Source organism: Varroa jacobsoni, unplaced genomic scaffold (assembly GCF_002532875.2).
Source record: "Varroa jacobsoni isolate VJ856 unplaced genomic scaffold, vjacob_1.0 scaffold_1449, whole genome shotgun sequence".
Lineage (NCBI taxonomy): Eukaryota > Metazoa > Arthropoda > Arachnida > Mesostigmata > Varroidae > Varroa > Varroa jacobsoni.
The window spans coordinates 200,319-225,026 of record NW_019214351.1 but is presented as its reverse complement, the minus strand read 5'-3'; the positions used below and the strand labels follow the sequence as shown (position 1 = coordinate 225,026).

At 40.4% G+C, this 24,708-nt stretch overlaps 2 long non-coding RNA genes and 2 pseudogenes across 3 annotated transcripts; 3 read left to right on the top strand and 1 right to left on the bottom strand.

The window, feature by feature from the left end:
• Positions 1-2,465: 2,465 nt before the first annotated feature.
• LOC111270145 (uncharacterized) lies at positions 2,466-23,426 on the bottom strand. Of its 2 annotated transcripts, none has more exons than XR_002686168.1 (3): positions 23,280-23,426; positions 2,944-3,303; positions 2,466-2,816 (listed from the first exon to the last, which is right to left on the bottom strand). It is a non-coding gene; the product is annotated as an uncharacterized LOC111270145 (long non-coding RNA). The 2 variants fall into 2 exon arrangements; XR_002686169.1 differs by having other exon boundaries at positions 2,944-3,117.
• Positions 6,318-6,971, top strand: LOC147752159 (small subunit ribosomal RNA; annotated as a pseudogene; the record flags this gene model as incomplete).
• LOC147752158 (5.8S ribosomal RNA) lies at positions 7,195-7,343 on the top strand (annotated as a pseudogene).
• Positions 11,389-21,230, top strand: LOC111270146 (uncharacterized). The gene is made up of 3 exons (XR_002686170.2): positions 11,389-11,855; positions 18,828-18,972; positions 20,477-21,230. It is a non-coding gene; the product is annotated as an uncharacterized LOC111270146 (long non-coding RNA).
• Positions 23,427-24,708: the final 1,282 nt, after the last annotated feature.

Sequence of the window (24,708 nt, the reverse complement as noted above, 5' to 3'; positions counted from 1 at the left end):
ATGTTAAAGTCCTCTATGAAACTGAGTTTTCAGTGTGAGTTATGTAGCTTTACGATTACACTGGTCGAAACCCAATTGGCACAGGAAATCCTATTTAAATGAATAAATTATAGATGATACAAGTGGTCCAACGAGAGCAATGTATGACATCTCAATTCTCCGACGGTAGCAAATTGCCCGAAGAAAAAATTACCTAATAATACTGCTTTCTTCAACTCAGCCCTTTTACAAAGATCACGAACGATTAATCAGTTTTAGGAACGTTAAATCCTAACAAGCGGAATCTAATGGATCACCTATTGTTTTTTAGTGGTTCAGTGAATTCAACTCAGTCATAATGCTGTCAAAGGCGGAGCGCATTAATAATTGCTTTCTGAAGGCGTCGATACAATAGGTGCCGCTCAACGAACTTTCGAGATTTAGTCTCGCTTTTTTCAATATTTTATTTTGAGGGCAATCATACTTGACAAGCGCGAAAGGTTTCGAGAATCCAGATTTTCGATACGTACGATTGGCGCAAAAAGTTCTGCTTACCTTATCAATGCGCAGGCGCTGCATGAATAATAATAATACATCGATATCTATAAGATTATAACGTGGCGAGCGGAAATTACGGAATTATTATTATCACATAAGTATATATACTACAACACTTGTTTTACTATAAACTATTATAACACTTTTTTTTTTTACGAACAACATAAGTGCTGGCTAATTAGCACGTCAGATAGAGTGGGAGAAAAATTTTTGCTAAAGCCGCCCGGAGGAAACGTTCCGTTTCATGCAGAGTCGTCACTAAGAGCCTCATCAACATTCTCGATGATGTCAATATTTATTTATATCGTGAACAAATGCAGGCCCCACTGATACTAAACAACTTCCTGTTACACCGGTACGTAGGTTGCTTTGCAAGTTCTTATACAGATCTCATTATGGGATGCTACGCAACTTTGGACAATCTGAAGAGATAGCAGGCATTAACTTGGATGTTCATGGAATTATAACAATTTTTTTACAGTTAGCCTTCCTCACGTACTAGATAGAAACCATATTCAAATCAATCTACTAATCTCAATATACGTTCGAAGAAAAGGAACATTGAGATGCTGTGTAGCCACGCCGTTAACTCTATATCTGAAGTCTACAAACAGAACACAGTAACAGAATTAGCCAATTCTATGCACTGCTATATTAGTCACCGCATCGTGCTACAATTCCTAATTTTCGAAAAGTCATTTAACAGCGTTAATATTCCACTACCAAACTCTTTCTCCGAGAGATCGTTTGCTTTCGTAAGCAGTCATCAGTGCGATCCTAAACAAGTTCGGCCACAGATCTAAATAGATGTTTCGAGTTTTACGCTTGAAACTACCGTTAAGCATTGCCTCGGACGGCTGAGTTCGAACTCTAGCACGAAACGAACGGTTTGTCTACGCCCGACTTCAAATCTAGACCCCATGTGCCTTTAGGCTTTGTAGGCAAACAGTTTAGCGGCTAGAACCCAAAGCTACAATACGTGTTCTGAATGCTTGTACACTGTGAATCTATTATTACTATCAGCAGGGTTATACTTCATATTACAAACCTATTGGCATTCGTTTATGGATATGCAAAAATATGGATTCGAGGAGAGCTTACTTTTAAGGCTCTATTGTGCTATTCTTTCCTTGAACTACCCCCGTGTTCCTGTATCTTGTTAAAATGTAAGCATATCGGCATACATTGAACGAAATAAGATTTCCCGAATAGCTAGCTGTTTGCGGGATCACGCAATGGCGGTGTGCTTCGGGCCTTGTATAAAGAAAAGACAGACCCGTACATGCCATTACAATATCTAGAACTGGCTTGTAATGTATCAACTGCCATTTGTTGGTAGCCATTAGTTTCCGCCTAGATTATGGGCCACAACATCGAACAACGTCCAGTCACTTAGATGCCGTCAAATCTCATTACTTCGAACTAACGAAATAAGCTCGCATAACGTCTATATTGCACAAATGACATATAAGATCTAGTAGTAGACGCCTCATACCTATAATATACGTTTACCCTGTAAAACTATGCATTACGCGTTAAGCTCCAGCCTTTGCATTTCGTTTGTGCTATACAAGGTTTTATGTTAACTATATACATATGCTTATCATCAGAACTCGGGGACTTCTTATGGTACATGCAGGTGTCTATATATGCCGGAAAAACTACGCTATGCAGCATATCAGCTAGCACAACCGTATTTTCTGAAAGCACGCTGTTATAAAGGATCGGGCGGAGCCTGTGCACGCTTTTGTTTGCCTTTACGTAATGTACCATAGCTTTTTCTAAGTGTTTCGCGGCTAAAAAGGCGGTTTGGGCTTACGGGTAGTATGCTTGAAAAAATACCCTGCAGTATGTAGGTTTAATAGGAATTCGAGAGAAATGTCTAGATGTTTTTTAGTGTAAAAGTCTTGAATTGAACAAGGCTGAATTATAACATGAATTTTATTTGAAATGACGTGCACCTTCGGTACGTCAAAATGTAGCAAGTCCATTATTAGCTGGAGACAGTATCTTTAAAAAAGCAAAACGGTTTCAATATTTCATAGATAGTTTGATTGATTTCATCACGATTATATTTTCAGGCAATACATAGATATTTGAAGGTCCGATTCTCTCAGATTATCATGCAAACAGGCAGTTTTCCAATAAAACGTATTTATCATAGCCTCTGTGTGCTTGTGCCAGACAAGTGGAGCGTAGCGACACCGTTGCAAGATAGACCTTCGCCGGAAACGAGAATATGAGCGATGTCCTCCTAGTCGGCCTGATGAAAATGCTAACTGAAATGACATACCTGCTATAGTAGATTCAGGAAGAAAACTATTAGGTCAAAAGGATACCACTATCAGGCGATTTTTTACGCGCTCTTTTAGATAGATTAATTAGATTTTAATAGATTATCCTTACCAGGTGAAGAGTGGGGCTCCGCTAGGGGCGTGCAGTATTGTTGGATATATTTCAGCCAAAGCCGAAAGAAGAGCGAAAAACTTCTCGCTAGCAAGGAAGAGTGGTCAATCATATTCTCCAAAATGTACTGTTTTCCGCACACTGACAGAAGCTTACCTGCTTACCTAAGAGCCCCTGCAAAGGACCAGAAGGTGGACTGCATTCATGAAAGGGATCGATAGACTTCTGAAGACTGGGTTAATATAACATCTCACCTTTCATTAGGCTCCAGAAAGTTACCAGTTACAAAAGCGCTTCGCGTTATGATACGTGACACGCATAATAAGAGGGTGACGTCGTCGCTTTTCCAGTTATCTACACCTGTAATCATCAGCTACGATTCAGCCTGGATCATCGCTAACAAGTTTCTTAACGGGATGCATCCTTGGCAGTTGTGCGAGTACGAAAAGTTGACTTGCGTAACACCTAAGTTGCTCATATTTATTATGCTGTTAACATTTAATAGATACTGCACCTTCTAGTGTTTTTATACGATGGTGAGATAGAAACATCTATCGTTTCTACCTACGTTAATTATGTCCTATGTCTGAATTGCGAAATTGTGATGGTCAATGAAGACTTCGTTTACTAGATTTTGCTAGTAGAATATGAAACCCGAACCAGTCTATGCAAGCCATCTTTCTCTGAAGCCTGCGGATAGAAGGACGTGACAGCATCCATTTCGCGCTATATCAAGCGCCAGACGGTCAACTAACTAACGTGACGATGTCGATTTGCCCGAACAAGCAACGGGTGGCAAAAAAAACCCCACTAGAAAGCACCAGTAGCTACAGGAGTAGTAAGAAACAGCCGGACTGCGTAGAGTACTAAGAAAATAATATCAGAGGCCAAGTTCAAATCAAACAAGAGAAAACTTACTAATAGATTTTATGGAAGTTTGAATACCTGAGAAGGCGGGCGAAACTCGACGTTTAGTAAATGAATCGATCGTATATGACGCGGCTAATTCGTGCTATTACTCGTGCTCGTAATAAACGTCGCGCCACGTGGGGCGTTCTTGGTAGGGACGCGCCCAATTTACTCGTGAAACGTCATGCATTTATAACAAGAAATGTAGATACAGCTTAGATCAGCACTTTTAAGGCGCGTTTTTTATACGTTTTTAGAATTTTAGAATTGCCCGTCCCGAGCTAATGTTTCGCCGTCGACTCGTCTGGCCACAGAATGACGAGACCCGAAATTTTAGTAAATATTCTAAAACACAGGTTAGCGCATAATACAATTATCTGTGTCGATATTTAGCATTCGCTGGTTTATTTTGAATAGATTCGTCGAGTATCAAGTTAAACGTAAATAGTCCCATTAATTTGTGCACTTACGCGCCCACAAATGCCCACGATGCAGAAGAAATAGCTCTATCCCCTCTTCTCTAGTGATTAAGCGTATTAAAGGTATTCAGTCTGACGTGTCTCTCCGAACAGGGACTGTTTCAATTTTAGGTGTACTGAATTAGACTGTCTTGCCGCTTTGCTACTTTTAGATGAAAGAAATATCGATGAGTTGAAGGAACGGGTTAGGTTCGGACACTCTGTTTGTCTTTGTTTTCGTTTCAGCTTGCGAAAACTTCACACGTAGCTTCGCACTATTTCAGTTGGCTTCCTAGCCGCTAGCGGTACGAGGAGGCACTTCGTGTTACACGTGATTCGATCAAATATAATGGACTCAGAGAAAGGATCCCGGACTCGCGTAGCCTGCTTCGGAGCTGTCCCGAGAGAGTGGTCTACTTATTGTCATGTTGACACAAACCACGGCCACGTTGCGAAGCTGTCCGCTCTAAGCATAGGGAAATATTCGATTATCCGTTGCCCGAAATGTCTGCTATGACTTTTCTGCCTGCGTATGCCGTAGTATCGAGCAGTTCGCGCCGTAAACAGTTTCACAGCAGAAACTAGCAGTAATCGTTTAGAAGTACAGAGGACGAAGCATGTTCAAACACACTACTATCATTCATTAGGCTTAGATTCACATATAGAGCTAGTGATGTAGTAAACTTTGCTTGTTTGACTGCCCTCGTTTATAACTATTCAAAAACTTAATAGCGTCCAAAATGCTTCATGGGGCACGACAAGCTCTGGCTTGGATTCAGGAATTCTCTTTAAATTTACGCGTTGAGGGCCATGTGTACGTGTTATTCGTTCGTAATGGAAATACACAAAGAGCTACTTCGTGCGAAAGTTAGCTACCTAGTAAGAAATAGATAGCTTAATAAATGTTTGTAATTAAGAGACTATATAGGTGAGCAGTGTAGGAATAGAGAATTGAACTATCTCGAGGTAAAACGGCGTGCCAATTTCCACTGTCGATGGTCTTACTTTAACTTACGGTAACCGCAGAAATTTTCAAGCAACCCTTGGGTACCTATATAGAATGATATACAAGCAATGATGTGACAATATTGACAATTTTATGATGAATCCAACTAACCCGGTTCACCTAGCTATCGTTTTCTTATAATAGAAAAACTGATTGTCCTCCGATCTTTTTATGGTATCCTGACCAATTTAAATAAAAAGTCGTAATAGGTCAGACAAAATCTTACTCTTTCAGTATATTCCCTAAATATGTAAAAGTCGATCTTTAAATCGACGTTCATATTATTTAATAGAGACTTGGTCACGTAGGATGTATATCTACACTCGGTAGTCAATATTTTAGTTAAATATTGCTGGCCAATTCAGCGCTTATGCATGTCTGCCTACAAGGGTGTCAAGATAATAATATCGCAAAAACATAATATATATACATCACAAAAACGATAAAATACAGCAGAACGACAACAGCGCTACATCCTTTCTCGTGATTAGCTTTAGAGAAAGATTTTCGGAATTCTGAGATGGAAAAGGTATACGATTTTGTGCAGAAACGATCGTATTCATAGAACATAAGTAAAAAGACATCGGTGAATTTTCAGTTGCTATGTAAATTAACCTCTCTTTTTTCTTGCAAAGACCTTGTTATAGACCTAGTCAGCCCTGGATGCAGTAGAACTCGTTCAGTAAAATCCGAAATACGTATAGTCTTGCTGTCTAGACGTGGTACCCATTTAAAAGCGGGATCGTACTTCCAATTAGGATAGATTACGTCTTAGGAACTACTAGGGCTAAGTCTCACATTTTGTTTCGATGGACGATCGACGAAACAAGCGTTACTCGACGCAAACGAACCTTGCCACTTACCTTAAAAAGTTAGTTATCACAGCAACAACTAAGTAACACTGCAAGAAATCAAGCAATTTACACTTCGACGTATTCGACGGTTTCCCGTGGCCTCTCACTTAGTCGTAAGAGGCCACGAGAAACCAAAGTAGGGTTATGGGGGAAGTATGGTTGCAAAGCTGAAACTTAAAGGAATTGACGGAAGGGCACCATTAGAAGTGGAGCCTGCGGCTTAATTTTACTAAACACGGGAGGACTTACCTGGTCCTGACACTAGAAAGACCAAGAGATTGATAGCTCTTTCTTGATTTGGTGGATGGCCGTTCTTAGTTGATGGAGTGATTTGTCTGGTTAATTCCGATAACGAACGAGACTCTAGCCTATCAAATAACACACGGAATCTTGTCTTCCGTGAGGTTCCTAAATGGGATCAAGTGTGTTTAACGCTTTGAAACAGAGCAATAACAGGTCTGTGATGCCCTTAGATGTTCGGGGCCACACGCGCGATACATTGAGAGACAAAATGAGTTTCCCAGCCTTTAACGAGGCTGGTAATCTTTGAATGTTTTTCTTAATGGGGATAGGGGATTGAACGAGGAATTCCCAGTAAGTGCTAGTCATTAGCTAGTACTGATTACGTCCCTGGCCTCTGTACACACCGCTCGTCGCTACTACCGATTGAATAGTTCAGTGAGATCATCTGAGTAGACGGATATGTACTTTGTACGTGTCTGTATTGCAATGAAGATCAAACTTGATCATTTAGAGGAAGTAAAAGTCGCAATAAGATTTCCGTAGATGAACCCGCGGAAGGATCATTACTGATTCAAAATTCATTCATTCATTCACTCACATAAGCGAATGATCGTTGTATGATGTCTACGTCGTGAACGCTTTCGAGTCGAACATGGCGTTTATAGCTGTATGTTAAGGATCACGATTTTACTCGTTAGCAGAGTTTGTCGCGCGTCGTCGACACTGTTCGATTCGACAGTATGTTTTTCACAGTTGTGCTATCGAGAAGAAGACATCATAAGGCTCAATATGGGGGATCACTTAGTCCTTAAATCGAAGAAAAACATAGTCATTTGTGGAAACTGATGTGAGCTGTTTGAGTATTATGTTTTTGAATGAAAATTTTAGTATGGATGCACTTGTATCTATGCTACGTTTGTGTCAGTATATAGACATGCAGTACGTAGTTACTATTCCTTAGTAGTAATAGTAAAAATTATCTTTGATCACAAAGGTGATAATAAACATCTGTATGTTATGTTATGCTTATCTGAAATCAAGTGTGACTACCCGCTGAACTTAAGCATATCAATAAGCGGAGAAACAGATATCAAATGAGGTTTCCATATCCTGCGTACTTAATGTTTCTACGCGACCATCAATGCACAGAGGAAGAGCTGTAAAAAAAAAAAGGACAGAGCTGTGTAAACGTTACAGGGTGGGATAGTAATTAACTTCAAAGGAAGAATTCGTCATAGTTAGCTACTGTTCGACACTTTGAAGAACCCGTTTATTAGCTAGGCATTTGGCAGGTTGGGAATAACGTCCTACACGTACTGAAGAACGGTCAACCCAAGTACATACTACTATTTTTGTTAACGTTTGATCTCATTTTCAAATCTGCCGTTCATTATAGTAGTTTCTTTCTAGTCGAAATTTCTAGCGAAACGAAAGAGATAGAAGCGTCTTTGGTGCGTTTTTTTGCATAACACATTTGTCGTCAGAAAGGGCACAGTTTTCTATAAACCTGAATAGCATTTGTGACTTGATAGTAATAAAGTTATAAGATCTAGAGAATCCTTGCAGAAATTTCATTCATTTTCCACACGCTCTCTCTTAAGTATGATTTTTTTATATACAAAATTAACGGCCGTCTTGAGGAGAACAATATCTGTTGTAAATTGTGTCGTACAGATGAACTCCAACGGTTAATCCTTTTGAAGCTTTGGCATCTCAGGAACGACTCAGAAAGCAAGCTATACTTGTGTTGCCTTTACAAACTTCCACGAACGTTTGCATAATCTATCAAGGACTCTGTGTGGCGCGCTTGAAACGTTTTTGATGTTTCACCTCAGATAATTTGGTCATTGTGTACATCCCAGATCATCATCATTATCATCGTTACGCATTATAGGCGATTTAATTCTAGAACAGCCATTTAGGAAAAAGCGATTTCCATCCGTTTTTACGTGCGTTGCAGTTTTCACAGCATCTTTTAAGCCATAAAGTTCCGAGAAACTGTGCGCAGCGCGATGCCGTTAGTCGTCTACTGTTTGGCATAAAATATACGGCTCACAATTCACTCGTCGAATCGTGTCTCCATCGTGTGCTCTATCATATATATGTATATATATATATATATATATATATATATATATATATACAGAGTTACAAATACTAAGATGCGAAAGGGTAACTATATAAACTTCACGATTTTGAACCACTGATTTTCAAAATTTCAGTTCATCAAGATTAGCTACCCACGAAAATCGGCATATCTATTGATTTTAAGTGACTTTAAGCGGTATGATACGTTTATGCGTAAGTTGAAACACTGATCTAAAATTCGACTAAATATGACGCTTTCTTGCAAAAAAACATTCACTAGAGGCTTATTTTTTGTTCGGAGTTCGCTTTTTTCTTAAAGCTCATATGTACAATTGTTCTTATTCTACCAAGTTGGTATGTTCATCCTGAGTGGCATTCTCAGCCGACTACATTTACAGCAGCTCGTGGCTCCCCTTTCGCCCTTCAACCGAAGTCTGAAACGGTGTGTAGTCTCTATTACGTAGCGAAAATGGATCGCACAAAAAGAGTAGGGGAAACGTATCAACGGTGATGAATTCTTTCAGCTCAGTGGTGGTGACGGCCACTCGTGTTGTGCTCTTGCTTCACTATGCGAGTCACAGTGGTAACGCTAGTATAACTGAGTCCTTTGCCGTGTCAGTACGCAAATGGTAAGGTGTGCGGTTTCGGGAACTGAATGGGATCCTGCTGGCTCTGGCCGCGTTGGCTCTAGCCGTAGCGGTAGCAGCGGCTTCCCTGGGGCTCGAAAGTGGGTCAAACGGGGCATATGCTTAGAGTGGGCTTTGAAAGGGGGTGCGATCAAAGGCTCTCCAGGATGAACGAGAGCAAAGAAGGTCTAGCCTCTAGACTACCATAGTCTGGGAAAGGGACAAACCCAAGCTGAGTCGGTCGCATGACGACATTGGAGGAACGAAAGAACACGGAGCGTTGCAGTTGTTGACGTTACATTGCCCATCCAACCATAGCGACCGCGATGGTGACAACAGTAATACTACAACAACAAAAAAGCAAGAATATACTGAGACCTACCCGCTCAAGCAAATCTAAGAGCGAAGCACTCAGTGGCTGCATCTTGCATTGTAACCTTCGACATCTACGTAAGCCGTAGCAAAAACAAGCCCCAGCTGTATTGTAGCAATTCATTAAAGTATCCTTCGTTCACGTTTTACTAATGTACCACATAGCGCCTTGCGATAAGTGATATCGTAACATTTTGCCGCTAAGCGCCAACGATTTTGAATAAGTGAACGTGGTCGTTTCGTAGGGGAATTTACGAGGGTGGAGCTGGGGAAAAAAATTACCACTAGGAGGCGCTGGATCTAGAAGAGTCGGGCACTCTTTTCTCCAAAGGATTTCTCAAGTGATCCGATAGGAGTGGAATTATTTTCGTACTGGACTCTTCTTGCAATCCCCATAACTGACAATGTCCTTCATGATGCGCTATTGCGAAATAACTTCAGTTAAATACACCTGTATCTCGACGTCCGCTGACACTATAAGAGACTTGTTTGCCTTTGAGTAGCCAATACATCGAATACAATATGAGCGTACTCGAATAAAACAGTTTCCACCCTCTGCATATTAGTTAAGAAGAAATCTCAGGATGTTGATACCCTTTTTAAAAATTGCCCCTTCATTGAATCCGAGACCACAACGATCGATGCGCAAACAATATCGATTTTTCCAAATGTAACGAACTTTTGTTTTTAGTGAGGAGCAGACATTCGACAGCGCAGTTCTAGTTCCGAACCACGAGCAGAGAATTCATAGAACATTTAACTGTCTTGGCAATCGTTGCCATCATCGAAGTACGAGAACTGCACAGATTACGTTGAAAGCAAGATTTGTGTTAAGTTAGTTCCGTGGGCGTAATTTGTGGGTATTTTAAAACAAACTTCCAGTTGTGAGTAGATGTGTATTCAGTATATCGCCCCGTTATAATGTAACAATGAGTGATTTAGACTTTTCTAGTATATTTGTCGTGCAGAGGAGTGTGCGCAGATACGTAGAATCAATAGTGAAGGAGGGAAATCTGAGCAAGACTTGATCTAAAAAGGACAAGGCAGAAGAAAACGTTCCATTTTGAGAACTATACTTGTAGCACAACAATCATTGTTCTGCTACTTGATTGCACGAAGTCTCGTGCCTTTCCTAAAGGAGTAGCGGCATAAACTATCATAGGCACGATAACATATTATTGTCACTTCGCCCTCAGTTAAAGTTTACCTTTCTGCGAAAAGTTCTGTTGCAAAGTAACCGTCACAAGGGCTTTGGTTCGGCTCCGCTGAAAATTTCCAGTGAATTAGTGCTTCTCCTTATACTTAAAGTGACAAGATCGTTTCAAATGTTACAACAGTTTGGCTGACGGTCTTGCTGCACGACTGCGGCATGAGCCGTAAAGGCGTTCCCTGGTCAACCAAGGGAATATAAATAAAAATTGTTTATATATAGCTCAATCACTGGTACCGATCGGCGAGCTTGTGACAGTTCGTAACAATATATTAACAAGTATTGTTTCATACTGTCAGCGTACCACGACGGAAAAACTATTTTGCTTAGCCCGTTTGTTGCAGCTAACTGCAACGTGAACTGGGTGAAGGAGCAAAGGCTAGCACCGGTAATCGTAACTATTGTTTAGGATCAGGCAGCCAGATGAGCATGATTTGCTGTTTTGCAAATGAAAAAAAATCAGCAGACCATTAAGCGGAAAAGGGTTTGGCATTAGATTTTTGTCTCTGGAACACTGGACTGGATGATGCAAGATTGTAGGCTGTGGTTGTCAAGATAGTTTAGTCTGCACAAAATAAGGTAGAGGGCTCTGCGGCAGTCGTTAGGATCGTGAGCAGAATAAGGTTGTGACTCAGGAAGCATGCGGATGTAACGAATAATGATCGTCGTGATCAACGTTCCGCTCTACAGCGCCTTATACCAAAAAAGTGGCGTGATATGTTGAAACAGGAGAGTTACTGATTCTTGGTCTACGACATTCTCAGGCCTTTCGTATAAGACTATTCCAATTCGAGCGAGGAATTGTGATCGCTCTAATCGTGAATGATGTCACTAAGGGTATTTTGCTGATGACTTCCTGAAAGCTGTGCGAGAACTGTGCGAAACCGATTGCGCGAAAGGGACGGATCGACCGTCGGGAGTAAAATTATCGTTGCGTGTGCGGGGTACTTTGAATGAGCCCCGGCGACGAGAAGATAACAAGACCTTGACTCTTTTTGTTTGACGCCAAGGAACTGTAACTTAGGCTGGCCTTAGCGGCGACGCAAAGCGATAGATGCAAGTATGGAGTTCGGTTAACAGGTGTGGGATCGGTACCGCTTACAGAGGCCGGTAAAAAGGACCGACGAGCGATGGGACACTTGGTTGGTAAGTAAAACAGGTGGGACCGCGGTTGCTTATAACAGCAAATCGGTAAACATTTGATCGAAGGCGGTATTTCAATAAGGCAAGACAGTGGCCTGATAGCGACTGACATGACGCCAGCGGCAAGGTTGACCGCGCTCGAGCGGTTTGCGCAGCCCGGTGAACAGTGATAAGTCGAAACGCTAACGAGGCAGCGATTATGTGGACAGGTATGCCTAGAGCTGAAGGTTAACTTCGCATGGCAACAATACTCATCGGGCGATTCGTTTCGTCAGCGCCGCGTGGTACGTTGGCCGAGAGGATGTGTACTGCTTGGAAAGATGTGGTTAATTTGTGTTTTTCGATTGTGGCAGACAACCACGAAGGCGGTGTGTGCTGACCGTTGGCGTCGGAAGTTAGAGCGGCTTTTGATGGAGCGGCTAGAGGAAAATCAACGTAGGCAGGCGAAAATCGCTCGGTGATTGCGGTGTCGTTACCTTAGTAAGCTACGACCCAAGTTGCACCGCTCTGTTCGAGTAGGAGACCTGGGTGATTTAAGGTTAGGTTAGGTAGGAACCTCTTCGCGGTGAAACTGCAACCCATTACAATATGCTTGACTATAGCTTTACAGTAGTATTGTTAGTGTATAATAATACATCTTTTTGCTTCAAATGCTGGCGAGTGATACAATGAAGAGATCGTTGTATGTTAAGGGAACACTTGTGTTTTACAAGCACTAGATACGCTGTGTTTACTCTGCAGCAACTACGATATGAACGAGTGTCGTTGATGATACTAATAATTATGCACTGTAACAATCACAGGTTTTGCGCGGGGCTGAACAAGCGTGCTACTTAGTAATGTTAAGAATGCTCCTGAAGATCTATGTTCAGCTGATGTCGGTACTTAGTCGAGTGTTTCAACATGGAATGTCCAGTTCCCCAAAAGAGGAGTGCCGTTCCGATTTATCATTTTTGAAGACGGCGAACAAACACGTTTTTCCTATGAGTCAACGAGCTCCTTAGAGGCTAATAGCAGTACGGTATCTGATGAGTTTTCTTTGCGGGTTTCAACAGCTTAGCTAGCTGTGCAGGCCTGGGAACAATACTCCCTAGCGCATTTCAACGAGGTGCCTCGAGCCGATTCTATATACAGATTCTCCATGCAAAGGTTAACTAAAATCGTTGCAAGCAGAAGTTTCTTTTCGATTTGCTGACTGAGCCTTTAAAGCATTGCAACAGTATATTAGTGGCTCGTTTAAATGCCGACGGGCCATCACGCACACAACTATGTGCCTATGATTCCGTTAGATAAATTATTAGTTTGCGTTAACAGAACCTGGGCCTTTTTTTCAGTACATTTAATTTTACTTCAGATTAGAATATTTGCATGTCTCAGTCTGAAAGGAAGGCTCCTATTTAACTTAAACGAGCACAACTTTGTTTCTCTTTATTTCAGTCTCCAACGAGAAACACTGACACCCATTTAAACATAGAAAGTTCAGTACTAGCCATATGCGTACCTTTATACACTGACGCAGAGAACAGACATGGACAGCAGGTAAACTGAACTATAAAAGTATCACTCAACAACTCTTCTAATGATAATATTAGTCTTGGAAGAATCGATTAGATTTGCTAACCTATTGTTACATTATTATATGGTTCCATGATTAAATAAATAGATTAGAGTTTTCTTTTACTTAGCCGAATTTACTCATTGAGATCACTGCACTCGAATCTGAAAGTGTGCTCATGGTAGAGTAACTTACAGACATTTGGCGACACCAGAATGATGCTTGCGTTCATTCTGGTTTCGCCAAACCTCAATTCAAACATCAACAGAAGACATCGCAATGGGAAAACGCGGCTTTATTAATCACCAGGAGTCGTGCGTTCTATCTGTTAAAACGTATGTGTTTGTTGACGCATATGTATCGTTTAATAGAACATTCAGTAAAAGGGACGTATTCTCACGGCCTGCTCGGACTAGAAAGATCCGTTGAGCGCGAAGCTCTGTCTTAAATTTGTGGATAACTAACAAAAACTATTTCTCCCGTATAGTCAAACCTATATGCTGCCTGTTACGAGTCAAAAGGGCTAAATGATAAATCAATTGAATGCTACGTTAGTGACAGGTCGTGCTCCTTTCAATTGTCGCGCGTCTAACGGACGGCGGCTAAGCCAATCAAAACAAACGTGAAACATTTACTTGCGCACTGGCGAACTAGGAACATAATGTTGGCTTTGCACGTCAATTGTTGGCTGGCCGTATATGTCCTCATGGAGGTGACCCTTGAAGGAAACGGCGGTCGATCCTTCTCATCAAGCTAACACGATTCGAGTACAACGACGACGAAGCAAAGATCCTATAGTAATGCACACTAGATTCTGCCATCTTTCATCATTTTGCCAGATTTCTATCAAACAATTGCCAGCTTGCTCGAGCCAGCTGCGGCTAGATCGATTTTACATTGTGATGTCGCATAGTTATCATTTTGTTGAAGAGAAGCTAAGCTCTATGATTCATTGACATGTATCGCACAATTTTAGCGCATAGGCCTATTTAAGGATCGATATTAGATATCCGTAGAATACCTATTGCTTCAGAACACATATAGAGCCCCAGACAACATCGAACGATCCAATTGTAAACCGATCTGGGCGCCGTCAGCCAGATGGTTACGAAGAGATCGACTGTGGCTTGGCGTTACCCGTTCCATAATAGAATTTGGCCTCATATAGCACGCTACCATATGATCCCGCACGATCATGTAAAAGGCAAACGCTGCTTAAAGCACCCGCCTCAAACATAGCGAGCGCTATGCACTTCATAAGTATCCGCCCTTTAGCCACCATTCATGCCACTGTAAAGCAATCATCAACTTATTATATCGTATGACTGTCACCGCGTTTGTTTATATATAGCCTCTCAATAATATAAATAACAATAATATATCGGCAGGAAATAGAATTTTTTTCCGTGGCTTCTTTCGTTCGCGTTTTGCGTGTCACACCTGCAACCTGCTATACTAGATATGCGTTGCTATGGAGAAATAGTAGTCAACAAAAGGAAGTTACTCGCATACGCGTGTACCTAATAAGCCTGGATATATGTAAGAGCCATAGCTACATGGGACTGGGCTAGGTAAAGCACCTCTATCTTACTTACAATTGCATAGTGTACAATGGCTTGACATAGAACGTATGTGTTTGCTGGTCTATGCAGAGGAATCAAGCAAACGCTAATGGCGGTAACGTGTCAGTCGATAGCCCCTTCCTTTCCGCCGTAGGTTTCTGGTGGCCGCTGTCTACTCTCACATGAAGATTTTTTGAAAGTTGTCATTAAAAAACAATTTATTGTGGACAGCTAGGCTCATAAATGACAAACAAATAAAAGGCACACTGTTGTCAAGAAGTATTGTTATTCTTTTCACGAAATTGCCGTGAACACCTTGGAGAGCCTCTTTAAATGACCACTACTCAGTGGATAATAATGAGGCTAACGCATGGAGCTTGTACTACGTCTAATTCGAGCCTATAAGACTGTTAAGCTAGAACGACTGGCGGTACTTTGAACACTATAAAATTGTCATGCGATGAAGTATACAAAACAGCCTGTACATATAGAATTATTAAGTAGCATCTTGGCGAAAGGCTGCTTGGCAAGAGGTAGACAAGAGAATTAACTGCGTTAGATAACCTGATTGACTCCAATATAGTTTTTCTAATAAATGCATGGCCACTTTTTTTGTTTGCTTTGTAGACAGACTCATTCTTAGCGTGTTCTACCCGCTATAGGTGTAGCTCACACCTTGGCACTGGAACACACGATCTACTTTGCCACAAGCGATTGGCGAGTATATCCATGTATGTACACTGATTTACTCGCAAGCTCAAATAGTTATCATGCGACCTGCGTACTAGTAAATTCCGTAATGCGACATGCGCATGTACATGCAAGTTTATCGGATTTCTTAGTTTTGCCATTCCATAAAAAAACATACTCTTCTATATAGTCCCGCAAGGATAACATATTCATACGAACGCACAATAAATATATGAATCAGATGAGAAATGAGAAGTAAATAGAACTTTCCTCTGATATAGCAAGACGGTTATGCAGGAAGGACTCCATCTTGACTTCTGAAAGCATATCTCCCATTCGAATATTTTTAGAAGTAAATGGGACATTCATTACATCTCCTCTGCTATAGTAAGATAGCAATGCAGGAAGGACTCCATCTTGATTTATAAAAAGGTACCTTCCGTCTATATATTTTCAGGTAAGTTCTCAAACCACAAGCTTTACCTTGAAATCAAAAAACATGCGAGATCGCCTAAAATCTACTTTGAGTAGTGACAGCATTCGTTAACAATACGACCTGTTTGACCTGTTTGTAGCAATTCAGAATCTGTCATAGAAAAAACTTAACTTAATTTAGATAGCACAAATATAACACTATTGCTTTTACTAGCAAGATCTTCGCAGCATTCAGATACATAATAAAAAGATGTCTTTTAGTCCAATTGATCACCTCAATTGAACTAAGGGACTGCTTCCCTGTTCTGGTGCAAAAACTTGTAGTACATTTTTGTAGTCAATGCGTACGCTTAAAGTAGTAGTACGCATCTAGAAGTTCTGAGTATAAAAAGTCCAGAACCGAAAAAACTAAATTAGAACTTGTAAGCTTGTATGTTGCGCCTTGCGAATCTGTCTGCTCTCAGCTATCTTTGTTCTAATAAGTTTTTCAGGCGCTTGGTAGAGGCAAGCCTGTTTTGTAGTGCCTCAAAGAGCTGTTTGCAGTTAACGACAATTTGAATCCTTTAGAAAAAATATGTGGCAGAGAAAGCCTTCAGCAAGAAATGATGAACATGTTCTTGGTTTCCAGGACGTTCTCTGAAATACACAGTTGCACGCATCGAGAGGAAACGAAGACACTGCTTGGAAACTATACGTTAACTAACGTGCACACCTTTGTGGACACCTATCCGAAGCTACTGTTTTTCGAGGACTACCCGTATAAAGCAAACTCGGGTAGCTAGGTTTCCATTAAATGTTCAATTGTTACCAAAGTTTAGCAACTAGCACGCTACTTTGTTAGAACAGAATTCTCGCCGCTACATACAGCGAGACGATTCTGATCATACAGCCTGATTCAGGTCTATAATTTTTTTCTTCAGAGTGGAATTCATTTTAGGTGGCTTCAAAATAGGTCGCGCCATTTTTGCTGAGCGTGACTTTTATTTTTTTTAATCTATATGGTACATGTGCTTGAGACTTGCTGTGGCGGACATAATGCACCGGAACTACTGGGCTTGTGGTGCTCCCGCGTAGGAGTTAAGTTGGATATAAGGTCTAAAAAAAAAAAAAAATGTATTAGATGTACGACATTTCTCCTTTAAACAAACGATTATGAAACACAAACGTAGCCTGCGGTCGAGGATATTTGACGAAATTTTCCATTTCATATTTAATATTCAGGTGATGAATAGTTGTCCACAGCAGGTGTCCGCAGTCTAGGGCATCTGACACAGTTTTCCATAGAAGATACTATCTGGTGAAGCTGAAAATATTCCTATCGTCCGATATGTGTACAATGTCATGTTTGCACTGGATCGCAAAAATCGTTATACAATTATGCGTCTTCCACTCGTTGGAATATTATTCGCATGCAGGTTGTAGGTAGAGGGATATGATGAGGGAGGTTGAAGGCGGCTGTAGGATGTTCCGCACTCTGCCCGGCCGTCTCTAACTCTAAGAGGAAGTTGGGCTCAAACTAAAAAAAAATTATGGATCCTACCTAATAGGACATGGTGACTGTTGTAACGGGTATTTGCAAGCTGAGCCAAAAAAAATTTCCCTATGATAATGCATTCAGTTACGGTTTTCTGACTGGCGTCAGACGCCTTTCGATGCATTTTAAACTCACTTCGAAGTTTTTATAGTCTTTCAAAAGCGTTCGACGACAACGAAATTTGACGAGAATTCATATGACTGAGAAAAAACATTCATGCATCCGTTCTGTCGGTGAAAAAACATATAGGACCGTTAAAAGAATCAGTTATTTTTTAAACTAGATAATTTTGTAATTGCATTGTAGTCACAATGGGCTAGCTTTAATGTCATTTCCAAACTGGCATTTTGCACTAGTATATGCGCTAAAATTGTTGGGGTACCTTTATTCAGATCAACGATGAGCAAAATCTTTGCAAAAACACTATTTCATTATATTCTCAGTTTTATTATGATAAAGGCACCAAGGCTGCCAAGGCCCATAAGAGTTTTATGCCCTTTACGGCCGAGATGCGCTATCGGAGGAAACGGGTAAAAATGACTCCGAAGCTTTTGTTTTGGAAATTTTGATTCCGCTCGTAGTGGTCGACCAACTGCGGAAAAGTGAGAATATTACATAGTATTACATGATAAAATTGTTACAAAGATAAGACAATTATTACAAATATTTCTGATATTGCCGAGGAGCTGAACGAGCTGTTCTAAATCGTCTGAAGAAAGCTGGTTACAAAGAGAGCTTGATGTTTGGGTGTCGCATGAATTGAAACAAAAAAGTTTGATCGATTGAATTTTTATTTGCGAAATTATATAGAACTCCAAGTCACTTCTGAAACGCTTAATCACGGACGATAGCAAATTTATGACAGAGGACAATAACGTGTAAATAAAAAAAAACACGCTTTGCAACCTGTGACAAAGCCTAGACTGACGCTAAAGAAGGCGATGCTACGTGTTTGGTGTGATCCAGCTGTCCCCTGGCAAAGCGATTAATTCGGATCTCTATGCTAGCAACTAACAATTAGGATCGACAACAAATTATTGAAAGAAATCGACCGGAATCAGTGAACAGGACGAGCATCGTTGCCATGACAATGCCAAGCCACATACATCGTTAGTTACTCGAAAAAAGTTAACTAGAGAACTTAAATCGCGTGTGTGCACCGTAATATTTCCTGCAATCGGTCATGTCTATAATTACAGGTTTTGGCGAATCGAAGCGAACGTTGTAATATGTGTCTTCTGGTTCCTAGGCTTCAGGCGTCGATACGGAGGGGTCACCTTTCTGATCTGGGAGTTATAGGCTGGCGCCAACATGAACTTCGACGTATGTTGCAATTTAAACAATGTAAGGTCAGAGTTATATACCTGTGTTCACTGATCTTTCATTCATCTCCAACTAGTGACAATACACCCCAGCCGATAATCCACAAACCATGGAGCTGTAAAGAATTACACAGATACCATGAGCTTTTACAGCTGTATATTTGCCTTTCCTGCTCGTTCAATTGCATCCATCCATTAACGTGATCGGCTACGTAGAAGACTACTGTTTATCACAAGTCACAATTTGATGCAAGAATAGGTCCTGAGAGCATCTCTAACCTTGTCTCTTTTCATTCCTGCTTAAAGAATTAACTATAGTTTTTTAACGTCTTTAATTTTTGAGGTAAACGAATGCAATGTTTTTGTAGACGTTAAGGCTGGATGGTAATACTCGTGCACTTTCGACCGACCGGCGTCCACCGCAGTCAACACGTTCTCAGGGGTTTTTTGTGAGACTTCTTTGTTCCCTTACTAAAAATTTTTACACCAACGGCCCTCGGTGGTACCTGTAGTATTCCAAGTTTTTCTACAAGTTGTCTCCCCCGTTTTAGTTCCAAGACGAAACTTGTCCCATAAATCAATCGAATTATTCGACTTTTTATCATGTACTGCAGCTCGCCAGCCAAAATGAATCCTGAATGCGGTATAGATATATATGCTCTGATTCCAAAGTGTATGAGTACAAAGAATTATCACAAAATGGCGCACTATTCTAAAGTAGGAGATCAGTGCTTGCCGCATTTGCTGAACGATTATGTGCATACGTACAGGTGTACATAGAGGTCGTGGAAGGCGCTTTTAGATTCCAGTAAGCATAGCTCGACAGCAAACAATCTCAACTATAAATAAAATAGATAATGTTTTAGCTTTCTGTCAGAAAAGTGCTTTGAATACGTAAATACTCCGACAAGAATCAAGCGCATGCACACACTGTAGATGGACGAAAGGCAAGCGTTACGATAATCAATAGGAGGAAACAAATTTTAAAATTGAGACATAATTTAAAGGCCAAGAAGAAAGAACCACTGACGCCGTTTAAATCAAAGCGACATCATTACGTAATGGAAAAAATGTTGATGGTCAATATTTATTTAGCTTGTTACTGGATGTTGATCAAATCTTGCCATCAGCAAGATTCATCTTTACGTCACTTCTTAGTAATAATAACTTCAGTTCATCAATTGCACTCAATCGAGTTAACATAACCCAAACCTAGATTTTGCCCACATCGATTTATCGCAGGCATATATACACCGCAGAAAATTCAAATCTTGGCTTAAATGTAGGATTTGGTTAATTCTAAGCCCTGCAGCGTATCCAGGATTCAGGATTCTCACGCAGCGATCAATGTCAGATTTGAAACAATTTTCTCCCAGTGAAATCAGCCTCCAGCCAACAATGTTACCTATTCGGAAGCATGGGGTAGATGCTAGTTTTATGCTGGATTCGACATACATTACTAATAATTCGACGATCTGATAACCTTCCCTGATAAGCCATTCATGTTTTAACTTAATGTGTTTCAGGGCCCACGGCCAATAGGGAAAACACGATCTGCAGTCAAGGAAGTTTTTCACGTCAAAACTTACATATTTTCAAAATAAGCATGATCAATAAACTTCAGCCACAGTTGATAAAAGGGGGACATTCGAGGTGGTAATTCTGCCTAGCATGCACCAACAGCCTTTTAATTGTTCATATTCAATCTGTAAAGTTGGAGTTTATGATGTAAGTTCACATTTATCACTGCTCAGGCAATGTTCATGGCCAATATTCACTTCTGAAGTCTTCGTTGATCTGCCTGCCGGCAGATATATGCATGATACCTGTACGCATGTACGTCAGACACTATTATAGACTTCGACGAAATGAAGTGCTTCAGGAAGTGCGAGAAAACGGCGCGTGAATTATAGGGGTGATATTTCCATTGGAGTCTGTTCATCATCTTTGCAAAACCGCTGCTGATTGTCATACTGGTATTTAAAACGCCATCCACAGGACTATTTAAGCCTGTCAACTATTAATATTGCTATAGGACATGTTTTCTTACTTTTAACAGTTAATCCGTTACGTCTGTCATGTACACGGGTCTTAGTGCACCGACCCGAGTTTTTCCCCAACAGATTATGGAACAGCCATAGCAACTACTTGAAATCGGAATTAGCGAGGGCTGCGTGTTCATATTAGTTACTACGGTGACGCGCTTAAAGATCTGCAATAGTCCCCCCAGGGACATTTTGTATCAAAGAAGAGCGATTAAATAAAGCTACTGCTTTCACAGTGCATTTTATTATTTTAATATTTATTTAGTTTATGTTGTTTATATATAATATTTATTTAGTTTTGTATGTACCAAAGAGAACGGCCTAGAGTTTCAAAACATATTTTTGGTTAGACATAGGTACGAATACGGCCAATATATTTGGCAAAATTTGCTAAAACTAAACGTTGTTGCTTTTACCAAATAAATATCCGTCTATATCTATTAACTACATAAATGTTATGTATACTTTGGCGGATATTATCCTTCGCTTACATCTCGCCTTTGACGTGGCCCTAACGAGGGTACAACTTCCATCTACTACCCACTTATTGGGGAACTAATTCCAAAAAGGTGCAAAAATAGTGATTGCTTTAGTTAGTTTTAGCTTCCACAAATATTTTTTTTTAATAAAGATTTACACATTGACCATTTACAAATACTCCCTTGAAGCTTTGTTTCAATTATAACATGATGTATTGGGGTATTTGTTGTATATTTGTAACGTAAAGCTTTAAAACAGCTTATTCTATGAACAAGTCCGTCACATCCAGAGAGTTTTTTTTTAATAGTATAAACGTTTTACTTAGGCGAGGCACGTAAATCAATAACGGCAGTGAGATGGATAGACTATGTCTATTCACGCCCGGAAGCGCCTATAAAAAAAAATCAAAATATTGTTTGTGCTGGCGACAATCACTTTTATTTTATAGAATAAATCGAAACTGTAGAAGCCAGACGAGCATTCTTTTCTTTTCGTCTTCAAACTCAAGAAAAAGCCCCTTTGGCTAACCAATCACCACTATATTTGATCACCCAATTGGGCAATTGCCTAGTAGATATTAAAACACAATAATATTGTGAATCTATTTAATGTCCGGCTTTCGAAGACGACGGAATGTCTTCACTAAACCACAATTATGTCCGCTTCGGGAAAACCCAGATAAAGAAATTATAAGTGCTTCTTATCGCGGCCCACCAAATTACCCATGACATTGTGGAGCTCAACAATGTTGAGAGACAATCAAGAATGAAATTGAATTTCTACGTGATGCTCTTTAATCCTCTTTAGTACTTGCGGAATCGTATAAAAACATTGGCCCGCTTACTCGCAGAGTTAACGTGAACTGTGCACTAGACCGCATATATGGCCAACCACGAGTTTATAATGTAGCATCCAAACCCTACAACCTTATAAAATGTTTACTCTTTACGTGTTAAAGTCCCTGACTTCGTATCTAATGCCTTGCTTCGTGTACAGTCTGTCTTCTCCCATTTGAAAGGATTACAATTGTATCTAGGTCGCATAACACATGGCGGCCTGTAGATACCGCCATTCTGGTAAGTACAGCTAATGTCTTGAGTCTTCCGAGTGTACCACGACTGCTTATCTTAACATAGATTAAGGTACGGCTTTGTAAAAACCTATTGTAACTGCTCGTCCCGCCCTCGGCTTTCGTCTTCCGGCCGACTGTTCCGTCTCTTTTAGAATCTTCCTCTTGCCTAGTGTAAATGGTGCTGTGTTAGTAAGCTTAGCATGTAAGGTCGAGGAAAATCGTCTATAGGCGTGACCGTCCTCATAACCACTCTATCGCACCTATCACTCTTTAGAATGACAATGTCTAGGCTGCAAAAAATTCAGGACGCAGGCTACAGCCCACATATCCGGTTTTCATGTCCACGTACGAACACGATAGATACCAAAATCATAAATAAAGAAATATTTGAATATGCTGTACGAAGCGTTGTGGTATAGGAAGTTTTGACGTAGACCAAGTCGAAATTATATACTTGGTGTCCCACTGTCAGTATCGACTTTACTCAGCTATTAAACGACAACTGATAGAAAAGTAAAAAAAAAACATATTTTTCAGCAGCTAACCATAGACCTTTTTCGAGCCTCTCGTTCCTCCTTTTATGTTAATCAGGATATGCCGGTTGCATTTTTAGACGTTCACCCAATCAGATCATCTGTCCATATCTTCCCACCGTTTTTCTGTTTTTCCCTGAGCTTTTTTGCTGTCCTTTTGTTCTCTACTAGTGTGTTCACTCGCATCTAGGTTACTTACCTTATATGACACAGTAACACCTTCCGTCGGGACAACCAGTCAGTCCTATTGATCCCACAGCTAATCCTGCAAGCGCTAGAACAGAACACAACCGAGAAAGTAAGCATCGAGCCGTTTTTGCTGCGTGCGTTGCACGTCGTGTCACCTGTCGACGAATGCTATTCGAATGATGTTTGTACTATGCGCTGACCAAGCCAATGCTATTACATCTGCTCCTCCTGATAATCACAGTAAGAGGGAATCTAGCTCTGGCAACTCTTTCTGCTGAATGCTGTACGCGTCTGCAATGTGCCAACGGCACAAAGGACCTCTTGTCCTTCATCTTGCTTGTTCTACATTGTTATATTTATGGAGATAGATGCGGGTGCGGAGCGAACCAGAGAGTTAGAAAACACCATGACATTGTACTCAAATACAGCGCAGGCACTACGTATAACACACAGGATAAACATGTGACTGTTGTCCGTCCTCAGCTTCTAGGAACACGCACGACTTTTATGTCAATAACTTTATATGAAATGTTAAACATCCAATATGTTAACAGTGGGAAACTTATTAGGTTTGAGTTAAAGGAACAATAAAGGACAATGAGTTTCGGAATAAAATCGTGTTATACATGATCACAGAGTGGTGCAGAGTTGAGAAATGTTTATTCTTTATTGCCGGGACTGGATCTAATCGAGTAAGTGCTAGAGGTAGCAGTCATATTTATCAAACCTAACCATCATACAGTTTTAACTGCATATAAAATCTTCAATTTAGGACCTGATCCACTAACTGGTCGTTTTAAATGCATTCCTTCTTAAATGTGCAACTAATTTTTGATAGCAACTGTGATATTGGTAGGCTTAAAGTGGTTAGAGTGTCGTTCAAATATGTCACATTTCAGTAGAATTACAAAAATCCCAATAGAATTCGATTTCAGGTTGGTAGCAGGCCAAAGATCCCAAATGTGCGAAGGCCCAAATGGCCAAGAAGTTCGAAAGGTGCAAGAAGGCTAACTGCTGAAGCTAATCTGGACGACCCGATCATCGATCACCGATCAACACTTTTCTTTCTAGAACGGCTGTTAATTTCTATATCAAGGATATAAATGTTTCGAAGACTGTTTCTAGTCAATTTTGGTGGATTGTCGAGCTTTTTAAATATAAACGCTATTGAAGATCTTCTTGTTTGTTAAGTTAAGACTTTCGTCGGCTTTTCAAAGGCCGCGTGAAAACTGCTAGTAACGTTAACCGTTGATTTTAGGCAAACAAGGAAGTTGTTAGTTTTTGTGGACCTCGTTTAACTTAGAAAGATTGGAGTATCTCGCTCGAATCTCGAAAAAGGCGTACTTTTCGAGTCATAAAGAGTTTTTTTGTTTATATTAAAAAGAATCAGTAGTGAATAGACGCACGTCATTATTGTGGATCTATGTAAGATTTCTCCG